The sequence below is a fragment of the Pinus tabuliformis genome, chromosome 9 (genome assembly GCF_031772625.1).
Source record: "Pinus tabuliformis cultivar Carrire ecotype Pingquan chromosome 9, CPIR1, whole genome shotgun sequence".
NCBI lineage: Eukaryota > Viridiplantae > Streptophyta > Pinopsida > Pinales > Pinaceae > Pinus > Pinus tabuliformis.
The window spans coordinates 1,715,095,170-1,715,109,844 of record NC_142307.1 but is presented as its reverse complement, the minus strand read 5'-3'; the positions used below and the strand labels follow the sequence as shown (position 1 = coordinate 1,715,109,844).

Below are 14,675 nucleotides of genomic sequence, written 5' to 3'. Positions count from 1 at the left end.
ACCTTAGTGGGATAGAGCAGTTCTAAATAGACACTTTTCCCGGTAAAAAAATGGCGACTCTGCTGGGGAGAATGTCTAATTAGTTTGTTTGTGTATCTCTTTGTTGTTTGTTTCATAAACTTATAAGTAGCATTCGAACTACATTTTCCATAACAAATGCAAAGTAGACATCTGTTGCTTCAATCGATTCACTGAATCTGTTTATGATTTGAACAACTGATCCACAAACTGTATGATTGCCCTTGTGATAACTCTTAGACCCTCCTTAGATCTACCCCTGATTGTGCATTACTAATTGCTTCCACTCGGCCAAAAACCAAAGACTAAACTGCAAACTGTGACCCAGAACCCGGACAGATTCTCGTTTCTAGCCCAACGTAGGTACTGTTAAGAGATCCTGCATCTCAACGCACTTCCCGAAAGGGAAACCTGCGCTGCAATGCAGTTTCTCTGTGTTACAGGTGCGCTGATCAGACTAGCCCTGTGCAGCTGAGGTTCTTGTGCTTCATTCTTTCCAGTTCTGTCTCTGAATTTTGCTGCCTGTGATCAGTATATGTCTGTTTAAAACCCATTTTCCTTGCTATTATTCCACCTCCTTTGTACAAAATAACTGTAGATGTTTTTGTGTGTTTGTTGAGTCGTTTACAGTTTTCCATTGCAAAAGTAGAATAGTCGTACTGTCGTCCTTTGATTTAGATCTGTCGCAATTGTCGATTTCGATCATAGGAGAAAGTTTGATTGTTGTTGATGGTCGATTATACTTTTACTATTGCCTTTGGTCTGAATTTGTGATTTTCTAGTGTCAAAAACGAGTATTCATTTCAAGATCGTAAAGTGTCGTAATCGTCTTTATCTTTTGATTTCGAAAAAGAAGCTTGTTTGTGTTTGTCGCTTGAAAGCAAATTCAAATTTGTACATCAACTTTCTTTTTAGCATCAATACTAAGAAAGTTGAAAACAAATACATGCATGTGCATTTACATATAGACAGTCTGTTTGGCTTGATTTAGGAAAGTGCATTTACAGTGTGCTCTTTGCTCTTTGTGAAAAGATTGTGTCTTTCTTTTCCTCTAGTAGCTAGGATTTTCATTGCACAAAAGAGATAAAAGTTTGTTTATCATCTTTAGATTGCATTTTGGGAATTACATCTACATCTTGTGGTGAACCCAAAAGGCAAACTTCATAAGCAAGATCAACTTAAAATAAATTCAATGAATCTAACAACGCTTTGGAACTTAACGCACAACATTTAAAGGTCTAGGCTAGAGACGTATTCCGGCGTCGTAAAGCCTGGTAACTGTTGTCCTCACTGATGGTTGGGTGATTCCTCCACTTTGAGACGATAAGTGCCAGTACGGACTTGTGCTCCCACGTACCGTCGAGTATATTTTGGGAGACCCCTATGGGCTCAAATCCTTTATCCATAGGAAGCCGTGTCTGCCGCCCTATCGATCGCAATGCACTGAACACAGCATTCAGGAAGATTGACTGCCATACCGTAAAAAGTATTCTACAGTTTTGCGATTGGTTTGGTACTCCCTCTACCTAGACCTCCAGAGTAGTCCCTTTCGTTCCCTTTCAGACTCCTTAACGGAAAAGGTCCATCTGAGCACTTGTCACTTCAGGCTCATTAAAAATCGAAGGCGACTAGAGTCATCTTTTGTTTTTTCTCGACTCTTAAAAACTGAAAAAACAAGTTGTGTCAAAGCGTCTAAAAATTTATTTTAAACGGAATAATCATCACCTTTCCCTCGTTGGTCTTCGAAGTTAGTCTCCCTTCATCACAAGTTCTTGTAGAATCGCTAGGAAATCTTTTGGATAGACTAGATATGTCTGAACAACCGTCGACATCCAGGACTGTGTCATCCGACACAGCAACAGCAGAACCTCCTGCTGCTACTCCAACAATGTTCGCCAGTATACCATCTGTCCCGGCAAGTTATCAACAACAAGTCGGAGTCCAATCAGAGACTGTTTCGACGACATGGTCTGTTCCTATTTCTTCATCCGGATTATCATCCGGTATTTCTTATGTTGAAACTCGACAAATTGATCCAATGTGTCTTCAAAGGCCAATTTACCCTTTAAGTACTGGATTTCCACCGTATGGAGGGCAGTATGCCTTTTCATTTTTCCCTCCCGGAGAACAACCATATAGGAGTTTACAACAAAGTTCAGGTCAAACTCGAATTACATCCAGCGGTTAGGTACCAATACTGCCTCACCAACCAAGGGTTGTATATTCAATGCAACCAGTCCACCCTGTGTCTAATATTCCCACTATACCTGATGTGGTGACTGCGTCGTAAGTACAAGCGCTACCTGTTGTATGTCAACCCCTAGTTTCTGAGGTTGCAATACAACAACCTCTTGTCTCGACAGCTCAATCACAACCTCAGGTTAGTGCCTCCTTATCTGGAGCGAATCAGGCTCAAACAAGTACTGTGACTCCTCATCTTGGTCAATCATCCAGTATTGGGCAGCAGCAAATGGTCCAACAACCATGGCTGGTTCAATCTCAACAACCGCCATTCCAGCAATCATATCAAGGACCTGAGCAACAAGTCTTTGTAAGTAATGGGCAACCGCATTTCCAAAGCGGTTATCAACAACCATATAATAATGGTTATGCCCATCAACCTTGTCAAACTTGCCAGCATCAAATACATTCTGCTGGTATGCAAAGACTTACTGCTCAGACGATTCCATCTTATCCTGGGTATGCTTCGCCTAACCTGAATCAACAGTTACCCTTTGTAGCAACTCTAGAATTACCAGATCTAAACCGGCTGACAAATGATCCAATTGCTTATGCCCCTTGGTGGCCAGTGATTCCGCATAAACTTCCGTCAGTTATTCCTAAATTTAATGGAAATCCGAGTGAAGACCCGTTGAATCATGTGATGACATTTCATCTGTGGTGTTCATCAAACACCCTAAATGACGATTCGATTAGGCTTCGCCTTTTTCAGAGGACGTTAACTAGTCCAGCAGCAAAATGGTATATCGAATTGCCTAGAGCTTCATTCGACAACTTCAGTACCCTAGCCACAACCTTTTTAACCCATTTTCAGTTACCGATAAGGTACGAAATGGGAACGGAACTTCTTACCAATTTCAAACAAACGACGGCCACTCACATATCTGATCATATACATGGGTGGCGACGTCGTCGTAGAATGGTAAAAACGTATGTTCCTGATCAGCTTTTAGTTGAATGGTTTATTAAGTCATTATTGCCTTCCATTACGGAAGATGTGGCGAAAGGGGGAGTCGTCACCGAAGAGCAAGTTATCGCTCGTGCACAATATTTAGACTTGATTTACATTCAGTCTGGCACGCTCTACGATAAAATACTTGACGCTCCTAGACCGGAATTCTCAGTCCCTCCTCCTCCTAAATCAAACAATGACTCTCATGCCGGCGATGGTGTGATTGGTGCAACAGACACGAGATCGACAAAGGCTACATCTAAAAAGGCCCGTAAGATTTCTAGTCAAAATGCAAATGAGGAACTTCTTGCCTCGGAAGTAAATGCCGTGTTGACCGACAAGGGAAAACAACTGAAGCAACCAGGGGACAAGAAGAAAAAGAAAGGGAGGAAAAAGAAGCAGGATGAGTCATCTCCTGGAAAACCTTCTGCAAACCCTTATGGGCAAAGGAAACCCCCTGCGGGGTGTCATATATGCGATGAGGATCATTGGACGAGAGATTGTCCACATATAGCTGAAGTTAAGAAACTCTTTAAGAGTTCAAAAACCTCAACGGTATTGACTGATCCGTTTCCAAACCCGGGAACCAAACTGGTTGCTAATCAAAATGCTTCCCGATCCCAAGTGCTTATGTTGTCTATCTCAAAGCAGCAAAATGATGCTTTGACAAGGAATAAAGATTACAGGAATCCACAGCTGTCGAATAACAAGGCTAATGAACAACCTAGTAGTTCGACAACAACTTTGACCAAAGTTGTGCCACCCATCATTCCTGAGCCAATGATAAATCCACCAAAGGGAGAAGTACACAAATTGACATTTAATCCTTGTGCCAAAGTAGCACAGAATTATAATATAGTAGAGGACCTGGCCCAATCACCATCCGCTATGTCGACACTTGAGGTACCGCAAAATTGCCCCTCCCAGAAGCAAACTTTATTATCAGCAATAGGTGGGATTGACCCAATGGATTCCAATCTTGTGGCCTTTGATCATAAAGGATATGACCCTCAGTTACCAGCTCAACTAGCTTTCCTTATTCAAGTGAAAGCCCTCAACAAAACTGTTCATCGAACAATTATTGATGAGGGGGCATTCACATGTATTATGTCGATGAGTTGCTGGAAAAATTTGGGCTCACCACCCTTGTCGAGATCGTCAACGATGTTAAAAGCATTTGATGGATGATCATACACTCCATACGGTTTTTTAAGTAACTTGCAAGTTGAACTGGGGGGAAAAATAGTAGAAATTGATGTTGAAGTAATCGACGGAAATCTTGATTACAACATCCTACTGGGAAGGCCCTGGATATATGCCATGGCCGCAGTTGTGTCGACCTACTTCAGGAAGATTGCATTTCCCTTTCAAGGAGGAATTACAATCGTTGACCAACAAACATTTCTCCCCAATAGTTCACAAGTTGTGGGAAGCATTCCAATGATCCATGGAAGCAATCATTCGCTTCAAAATATTGGAGTAGGTCTCCTAAAAGACCCTGCCTTAATGGGTACTTTTGCCCTACCGCCTCCGAATAATCTGACGGAAGTGGCCACAGTGGAAACCTGCAATATGAAATCTTCTATATCTAATGGATTCAGAAGGTTCCTAAACATCTTGTCAGCATGGATCATCGCCATTTTAGAAATATTGTAGCGATCAATTTTGTACAATGCTCATCAATGCTCATCGAGTGTTTGGATAGATAGGTCTAAGGAATATGGTCCCTCTTCAGATCCTTGGTTGCATGTACATTCTACAGACAAAGGAATCATTCAATCAATGATGTTAGGAGAGGCACCATGGGAAGATTACCACCATCGTTCCCATATCCCTGATTACAACAAATATTATTCCAATGACCTTAATCATACTTCAGTTTTTGATTTTCTATCAAATACTGTAAATATGGTGGATTCCGAGGACAGTTCTTATCTCGTGTCGACCTCATTAAAAAACGAAACAAGGAGTCATAAGGATAGTTCTTTTACTGTATCAACCTCATTAAAAAATGAAACAAATCCCCTTTCCGAATCTCAAAGGTAAACCTTCATTCCAACCACCGAGTTGAATGCAATGAAGCTTGGGGGGCATGCACCTCGATTTGCGTTATTATGCTGGGGGCATGCAAACTTATCGAGCAGTGTTACCGCAAGGTTCAAGCTCGTTAAAAATTGAACTATTCCCCGGTAAATAACCACCGTGAATGTAGTACTTCAGCCATTAAAGCCTTGGTCGTGTTTGCACCATCACCTCCACTTTTTCATTGGCTGATCATTCACCTCCACTTGATTGTTTACCCATTTTGAAGAACAGCTGCGAAGAGTGATTTCACTAGCCATCCTTGTGACACTGCCGTGATTGGAAAATTCCAAACCTTACCTGGAATCAGCTGCTACCCATTTTATCACTCGTTCCTCAAAAGACGAGTCTCCTTTAAGCTCTTTTCAACTGACTCGTAAAATATGAAAAGATTGCCGAACCATTGGCCTCTCCAGCTCGTTAAAGGGACAGGAAGTGCTATCCCTCCTCTAGATTTTAATCTTTTTGGACCTGAGGGATTATTGCACAAAAAGATCGAGCGCTTGTTTTGTTCGGCTCGTTAAAACTATCGAAAATTCATCCCTTCTGTATTGTTTTATACTTTTTCGGACTTAAGGGATTAGATGACGAAAAAGAAATTTTGGAGTTACCTTTACGTACCTTTTCAGACTCTCTAAAATTGAAAAGGACTGATTTATCTTTGTCGTTAAACTCGTTAAAAAGATTAATAGCGACAAACTTGTCTTTAGACGAGAACGAGTTTCACTATCGCTAGGCTCGTTAAAACATAGCGATGGTTTTGCCTGAAGGGAAAATTATAGAACAAGCATATGTTATCCTCCTCAAGCTTGACAAAAATAAAGAGGTACTGGTCAGCAATGACTGGGGAAAAATTGGGAAGAAAACTCAAAGAATCTTTATTGGTAGCAAGTCTCTCTTGAACATGACACTTCCACTCCGTGTCCGAGTCGGGTTGGGTTGTTTCATTCACTGGTCACATCGCCATGGTCACACCATACCATCCACATTTGGGGTTAATGCTACCAATCCATCACATCAGTGTCGCCGACATGTTCAAGAGAAGTCATCCAGAGAAGCCACCTGTGTCCCACCCACTACCATACATTATACTCCATTTTTTCATGACCGCCACCCTGAACCGTATATCATCAGATCGTTTTCACCTCCATCAAAATAATTTGCTCCGTTCCGTGTCATTGATATGGGATTCATTAAGGCCCTCCTGTGACGGAGCACTTCTTTTCGACATCAGCTCATTATCCAAGAAGTTGGTCTAGGAACACCCCATTCAGTACTTTGAAGCTTGCATACCTCAATGGCAAGATTCTCACTTCCGGCGACAGGTTTACATCAATGACCTTCGACCGAAAGATTTTGCGTGGTGTTCGACGCCAAGTCCTTTTTTCACACCACGTGAATTTTACTGCAGTACCTTGAGGATCATTATCATTATTGGTGATTCCTCTCGCGCTTGTTAACAGTTTACATCATTGACTGGTAATCAAGCGATGTCTTTCCATGTTCGACTTCAGAACATTTCTCACATGGATCGACTTGTACATCGAGTGAAGATTGGATGAGATTGAAGACCCCGGATCTAGTTTCATCCATCCGGGCTGCGATATATATCCAGGGAAATAAAGAGATTAAATGTACAACATTGTAGCACAAATAATCATCCTACCAAAGGATGATGGCTCTATCAGAATCATCAGTCTACAATCAGACGATTGTCTATCCTATGTACATGAGAATGAATTTATAAAGCTGAGCATGGGAATGCCCACCTCAGCTAAATCATGAAAAACAGTATGAAGATAATGTATTGTATTGTATCTTATTACAGGTCTCCTCCCAGCATTGAAAGAACTTCGGATCCTCATAATAAAGCATTTCACCCGACACCGAAAGGTTAACGGCCTCATACTTTAGGGGGCAACTGTTATAGACATTTTTGGGCCTTACAACTCCAAGCATGAAATGTCCATAAACCAAGGGCTCCTAAGTCCCTAAAAGTGTTGTTCTAACCCCTAAAGGAACAAGGTCAACAAATTACAGCTTCTCCCAGAAATTCTCCGCCAGAAACTGCTCAGAATAAGTCAAAATAGGATCATTTCAGTTGCTCCACTAGCTAGATGCGTTGCAACACACCTAAATGCACTATGAGGGTGCGTTGGGCGAGAAATGACAAATGGCAGTGTCATTCTGCGAGGTGGAGAGACAATGGAAGATTCCAGAATCTTCTCCTATGACACTTGCCTCACTGAATTCGACCAAGGATGAGTAAGAGGCCTTCAGTCTCCAAGTGGAAGCAAGAACTGACAAAGAGAAGACACTAATCAAATCACAAGCTGACTCATCCTCCTTACACATATCTATATATGGATCCCTCATCCCAGAGATCCAGAGGCTGGAATTTTGCACATTGTAAGGAATTGTTGTTGGTTTTGAGACAAATATCAGAGTATTGGGTGATTTATTCTTTGTTGGAGGTGAAGAGGGGCTTCTTTGCTGGGAGGTTGATGTTGGGTCAGGAATCATCGGTTGTAACTCCTCCTGGATCTTCTTGTTTATCAATAAAAACTATTTGAGTTTTTCCTCCATGCTTTTGTATCATTGATGCTTGTTACATTTGTATGGTTAACTTAAATCTGATCCTAAGTTGTTTATGAATATAGATCCATGTCTTTGTATAGTGTTCTTCTTTTGTGATCTTACAGGTACTTGGTGAAGCTGGGCAAGTAAGGGAGCAGATAGCTGGAAGCTGTCAAAGAAGAGAGAGATTGGATCAAAGAATTAGCGCAAGACACAGGTTGGTTCTTCCTATTCCTCTCTATCTATAGTTCATAAAGGAAATACAAAAGTAGTTTTTCTCTGTTTGTTTCTAAGTCAGTTGTCTCACCTTAGTGGGATAGAGCAGTTCTAAATAGACACTTTTCCCGGTAACAATATGGAATCATCATGAAGGGAGTTCGAATAACACCAAGATGATACATCAGAACATGGGTTAATGGGTCTTCTCTAGGATTCCCATTGAATTTTGGGATATCATCAGGAAATTTGGTAGGAATTATTGGCCACAAAGGCGAATGAGCGATAGGGTCATTGGTGAGCCGAACCAAGTCTAGAAATTCAAGAGTCACCACAAAGGCTAACTATCAGTTAAAATTCGTTGGAGGATAGCTTGAGCAACATGTACTTGCATTCTCATACAAGGATGGTTCTAATAAAGAGGAACCTGAGCACCAAAATAAGGAGGATTATGCTAACTAGCATACGCATAACCTTGTTAACCAACTCCATGATAACCCTGTAAAGGATGGAATGGTTGGTTATGGATATGTTGGCCTTGAAAAGGAACTTGAGGAATACCTTGGTAAGGTATATATCATTTCCCCACAATATTTTGTATCATCCTAGCATAAGGTTGATTCGATTGAGGCTCTGCCATGCTGTGCATGGTCTGTCCTACTAGAATTGGAGGAATACCTTGCCCAAGTGGTTGAGACTATAAATCACCTTGTAAATGATGGGTAAGTGGAACGCGAGGGGTACCAGATACAAAAGGAATAGGTTTAGATGCAATACTAGCCTCTAAAGCTTGACTTACATGTATTTAAGCTTATTGATGTACAAATTGATGGGTAGGAATTTGAGATGAAGATGACAGAGGTTGAGAATTCAAGAATCGGTGCCAAATCAAACTAGGTTAGATGGGAAAAGTAGGTTTCCAAACAACTAGAAACTATCCTAGGATAAGGAGGATTATAATAAGGCTAATTACCAATTTGAGGTATACCAACAACATGTTTCCCCCCTACCATAGAAGGATGGGATGATGGAGGCAACTACAACCCAGATGAAGGGAACCCAATATAAGAAGAGTTAGGTTGTTGAAGACATCCTTGCCCACTAACATAAGGGCCATCTTGTTGTTCAACTATAGGTGTAGGGAGGAGAAGGAGCGGGATGAGTAGCATTCATAAGGGAAGTTCGAGATGGAATTCTTGAAATGGATGACATGGGATAGGTACAAGGACTGGAAGATGCACTTGAGAAAGTACGAGATAATTAGTGATAGCTCGGTGGGATGGACGGGCCACCATACACATTTTCCTCTACTTATGTTGCAAGCATGGATGAGGAAGCAAAATTTGATGTCTCAACCATATTAGTAGACACGGGTTGGGAAGTCATATCAGATCCAGTCATTGTTAACAATAACAATGAACATTGTGGAAACAAATATGCAGGTGAGTGAAAAGAATTAGGTAAAGGAGTTTTTGTTGGAGTTTGAAGAGGAGGAAGAGGATAAGTTTGATAAAAATGGAGTCCACTCCAATGAATAGGAGTAGAAGGATGAGGCTCTTCTTGTGGGATCTCTTCAATACTCACAAGACCGTATGGAAGAGGTTCACCATCGGGTGCATGATATATGGTTGGAGGTTCCCTTTGAGACAAAGGAAGAGAAGGGGAAGGTCCTAAAGTAACAAGTGATGATGATTGAGGTTCCTCAGGTTCAACAACCTTAGGAAATAAATTTTATGACTTGGGAAAGTCAAGTTCACTAACCTCAGGAAATAAGGTTTTAGGAAATTATGTTTCATTTGTGTCAGATGCACTACAAAGAGTAGAGGTGATCTCGGGCTCAATACTCAAAGGGAAAGATGATTATGGTTGATCATATTCAAGAGGAGGACCAAAAGTAGTTCTCAAATTTCCCAATTCATTAGTTTGTGTATTCTTATGCTTCTAATGATGGACAGGAGTAGTCTTTAGTGGAAGAGGAAGCTTATTTTGCATGTTACAGAAACAATGGAGCAAGGGCTTTTTTTCTTCCACGTTGGATGGAAAAATTTAGAAATTAACACAAAAATAAATCAAAAGGAGGGTAAAATAGTCATAAAGGATTACTAGGCAACCATGAACTGCAATATACACCTTGGTGAACCAATGACTTAAGTACGTGAAGGAAATCTCCTCGCATGTTTTGCTCGATGTATCATGACACACAAGGTGGCTACTTGGTTACCTATGGTGAGGATAACAACCTATAGGGGACTTCCAAAATATACTCAATGGTACGTGGAAGTCCAATTTGTAGTAGTTTTTTTTAATTTGTAACCATTCGATGAGAGTGTTCCCATATACTTCACGCACGCGTAGTTCCATACAATATACGCAAAGGTATGTGGAGAATGATCATATACACTCACATACATGGAATGAGATTTCACCCCAGTATACAACGCTGGCAAACAACGACAACTACTACGTTTAACAATGTTGGAACATGTCTCTAGCCTAGACCTATATATGTTTGCGTTAATGTTGCCAATGCTCCTTAGGTTGATTAAATAAATTTTAATGTTTATCTTAAAAAAAGTTTCAATTTTGGAGCTCACCATGAATGTCACCTGAATATCCTAAAATGCAAACTATCATGAGGAAATGAAATCTTTCTCATTCAATGAAAATTTATCTACGAGAAAGGACAAAGAGTATGCAACAAAGAATGTGCAAAGTACAATTCCCATTTAAATGCAACTATTCTAATGTTGATGCACACACAAAACCCTTAATGCCAGTGAAAATATTTTTCTTTTCAAATCACTTAATTTGATAAAATGAAGAAAAACAAGATGCAAAGTTCAATCATTGATTCAAGCAAGCTTTTTAGAATGATGACTAGAACACCAATTCATCTAAGAACTCAATGATCAAACAAAATTAGTTTTAAAATGACCTAATGATAAGAACAAAGGAAAATATAAACAAATCCTTACCAAAGGCACTAAAAAATGAAAGAAAACCAAATGGAGGTGTTACGCAAAATATTGTCACGATGATTATTTGCAGTTAGTATGGGTCTATCATAATTCATACTATCCTCCTTAGCAAGTCTCAAACCTCAGCTACTCATGTCAAGCTTTGAAAATGAGAGAAAGACCTTAAAAATAAATAAAGCTCTCGTTCCGCACTTTCTCTCACTATTGCCTGTGGTCCTGTACCCCTTGTTCATGTTACCTATGGACCTGCCCGCTCTGTCTCTAAAGGAGTGGGTGCGGACCCCTATGAAAGTCAAAAGGGCACAAGTTTATTCTTAAAAACTCACTTGTGGTTAATTCTGGATGATTCTAGAAGGAATCTTGACGTGGATGGTTCGCTCCTAGGTGGTTCATGCATCCCAAAACTGAAGGAGCTAATCCCTTGATGAGAGGAGCTTATCCCTTTGAAGGTGGACCTAGTAACTTCCCTCCATTGCACTATAAATTAAGGCATTGGGCTGGTTTCTAGGGTGGTTAGAAGCTGAACATTTTTTAGGGTAAATGCTGTTGGAATTGACACTTCCTAGTTAAGCTTGAGAGGGGAGATTACATACCTTTTGGCTTCATTGGGAAGAGAGTGAAACTTGTCAAAGTAGAGGAGATTCTTGTTGGACCCTGGGAGGAGCTTGTACAGCATCAAGGCACCAAGGTTGTAAAGTTCTTCTTTGATTTAAGTTAATACAATCAAATTCATTTTTCTCAACAAATTGTCTTATGTGATTTGTTTCATGAATTCCTTGATCATCATGATAATTATGCTTTATTATATTGGCTTTTCAGGTGCTATTTAATGTGTGTGCTTGTTTGTGTTTGCAGATTCTTTACAAGGAAGCTCATTTGGATCAACGGAGCATGGCTTCCACAAACTTGCACTGGACCCAAGGTAGGCCTAAAACATTTGTTTGTCTTTACTTATAATTTGCATATTTAGAGAAAGATAGAATTTTTTTGGTTTGCTTGTCGCTAGATATCATTAGATACTAGGGAGGTTGGTCTTGTCCGCAATAACGACTTATCCGGCCAACAAAATGGCGACTCCACTGGGGATCGAACCCAGAATCTCTGGTTTCGCATTCAATGGGTAACACAGCTTCCAGACCATAAACTAGTTGGAAAGGAGTGAAACCGGTTGATGTTTTTACTGAGGTTCGATACGCCCAAAGCGCTGAAAATAGCATGTTATGCCAATTCAACCTATGAATCCCAATGATGTCACTATAGATCGAGAAACCTAACCCAGAATTAGTAATTAAACCACCCACGAAGGGTATACTTCGAAAGTCAGCTTTCAATCCACATGTGAGAGCGGCTCAGAACTATAACATTGTTGAAGATTTGGCTATTTCACCTTCAGCAATGTCGGCTTTGGAAGTGCTACAATCATGTCTGGCACAACGTAAATTGCTATTGTGGGCTATAGGAGCTATTGATGTTCAGGACTCGAATCTCATAATTTTTGATCTAGAAAATAGTACACCTTGCTTACCTCATCAAATGGCTTTCCAGATTCTAGTGTTAGTCAAAAACAGACCTTGTTATAGGACTGTGATTGATGAGGGAGCCTCAACGTGTATTATGTCGATCCAGTGTTGGAGATCACTTGGTTCTCCTACACTTAATCAATCCCCGACGATTCTAAAGGCCTTTGATGGCTGTGGGTTCCATCCTTTTGGCATTCTATAGGATTTACCTATAGGGGTTGAAGGCAAAACTGTTAATCTATATGTGGAGGTGGTTGATGCCCCTCTAGATTACAACCTTCTCTTGGATCGTAGTTGGTCTTACGCTATGACAACTATTGTTTCATTGGTCTTTCAGCTTATAAAGTTCCCTCATAATGGAAAGATCGTAACTATAGACCAGCTGACTTAGTTTTCATCTGACCCAGCCTCTTCTGAAAGTATTCAGCATGTCGGCAAAACAACCATCCCTTATAAGGATGTTGGAGTGAGACTAGTTAAAGATTCTGGTTTACTAGGAACTTTTCCTTTTCCTCCTATCAACGCATCATCTTCTACTGCAATCATTCATATGATTTCATCCGACACTATTGTTTATGATGATCCTTGGATCATACCTTTCGAATCTGAGATAGATTCATTTGGTGATGTTATGCCTTTGAGTCCATACGAAATTGCGTATCAGGCCGTGCAGTCGTTTTCCAACCCTTCTTCAACCAAAATTGACTTAATGAATGTGGTCCATGAAGAATCACTTTCAACATCAAACTCAGATTCAACAACGTTTTTCGAACTTGTTCACACTGATGAGAAAATTCATGAAATCCTGTGTGTTGATGATTTACCATGGGAAGATCTTCATTATAGATCTTCGTTTTTACCTGAGATTGATCGCCTTGAAAATGATTTTTCATCTATTTTTACGACTGATTATGTCAAGGAACCTCAAAATCCAATGAAAAATCTTGATTCTGAGTTAAATTTGGGAAACATATCTCGAACTATTCCTATTGACATTTCGGTTAAGCCTGGAATTGTTGAAAATATTCATATAGGTGCCTCTTGTACGGAAAATGAAATTCAAACATATAAGGCCCTATTTTAAGAATTTTGCGACGTGTTTGCCTGGTCATATGAGGAAATCCCAAAAATTGACCCAGAAATTGTTGTTCATAAAATCAAAACTTACCCGTATGCTAAACCCATCTGGCAACGTTTGCGTCAGATCCACCCATGAAAAGTTGCTACCATTAAAGCAGAAGTTGAAAAATTACTTAAAGCAGATTTCATTTATCCAATTCCATTAACAGATTGGGTATCGAATATTGTTCCTATAAAAAAAAAGCAAGGAACAATAAGAGTATGTATCGATTATATGGATATTAATCGATACCGTCCAAAAGACAATTACCCAACTCACTATATCGATCAAATCATTGATGATTGCACCGCCAGTGAAATATTCTCCTTCATGGATGGTTTTTCCGGATATAATCAAATAAATATTCTACCTGCTGATCAACCAAGAACGGCTTTCATTTGTCCATGGGGGACATTTTCTTATTGCAAATTACCTTTTGGGCTCAAGAACGCTAGGGCAACTTTTCAAAGAGCCACGTCTTATGTGTTTCATGACATCAAGCACATTGTGCAACCCTATCTTGATGATTTACCTGCTCATTCATTACATCGAGCTAATCATCTCATCCATTTACGAGCAATCTTTATGAGGTGTAGGCATTATCGAATTAGGTTGAATCCACACAAGTGTGTTTTCTGTATAGAAACGGGTCGGTTACTTGGGTTCGTTGTTTCGAAAGCTGGCATTCACGTCGATCCCTCGAAGGTTGAAGCTATTGTCAAATTGCCTCCTCCTTCGAGTCTTCGCCAACTCCAAAGTTTGCACGGGAAAGCAAACCTTTTACGTCGATTCATTCCTAACTACGCTGAGATCACAAAGGGTTTTACCTGGTTGTTGAAATAGAATACTCCATTCTTTTGGGATGAGATAGTTGACAAATCTTTTGATGCACTAAAACACGCGTTGACCCATGCACCGTTATTGCATCCTCCCAACTACAACCAAGACTACTTCTTATATCTTACCGCCTC

The 14,675-nt window shown here is 40.2% G+C and overlaps 1 pseudogene; it reads left to right on the top strand.

Moving 5' to 3' along the window:
* Positions 1-9,365: 9,365 nt before the first annotated feature.
* The window catches only part of LOC149155558 (expansin-A10 pseudogene), a 30,892-nt pseudogene continuing 25,582 nt past the window's right edge, over positions 9,366-14,675 (top strand).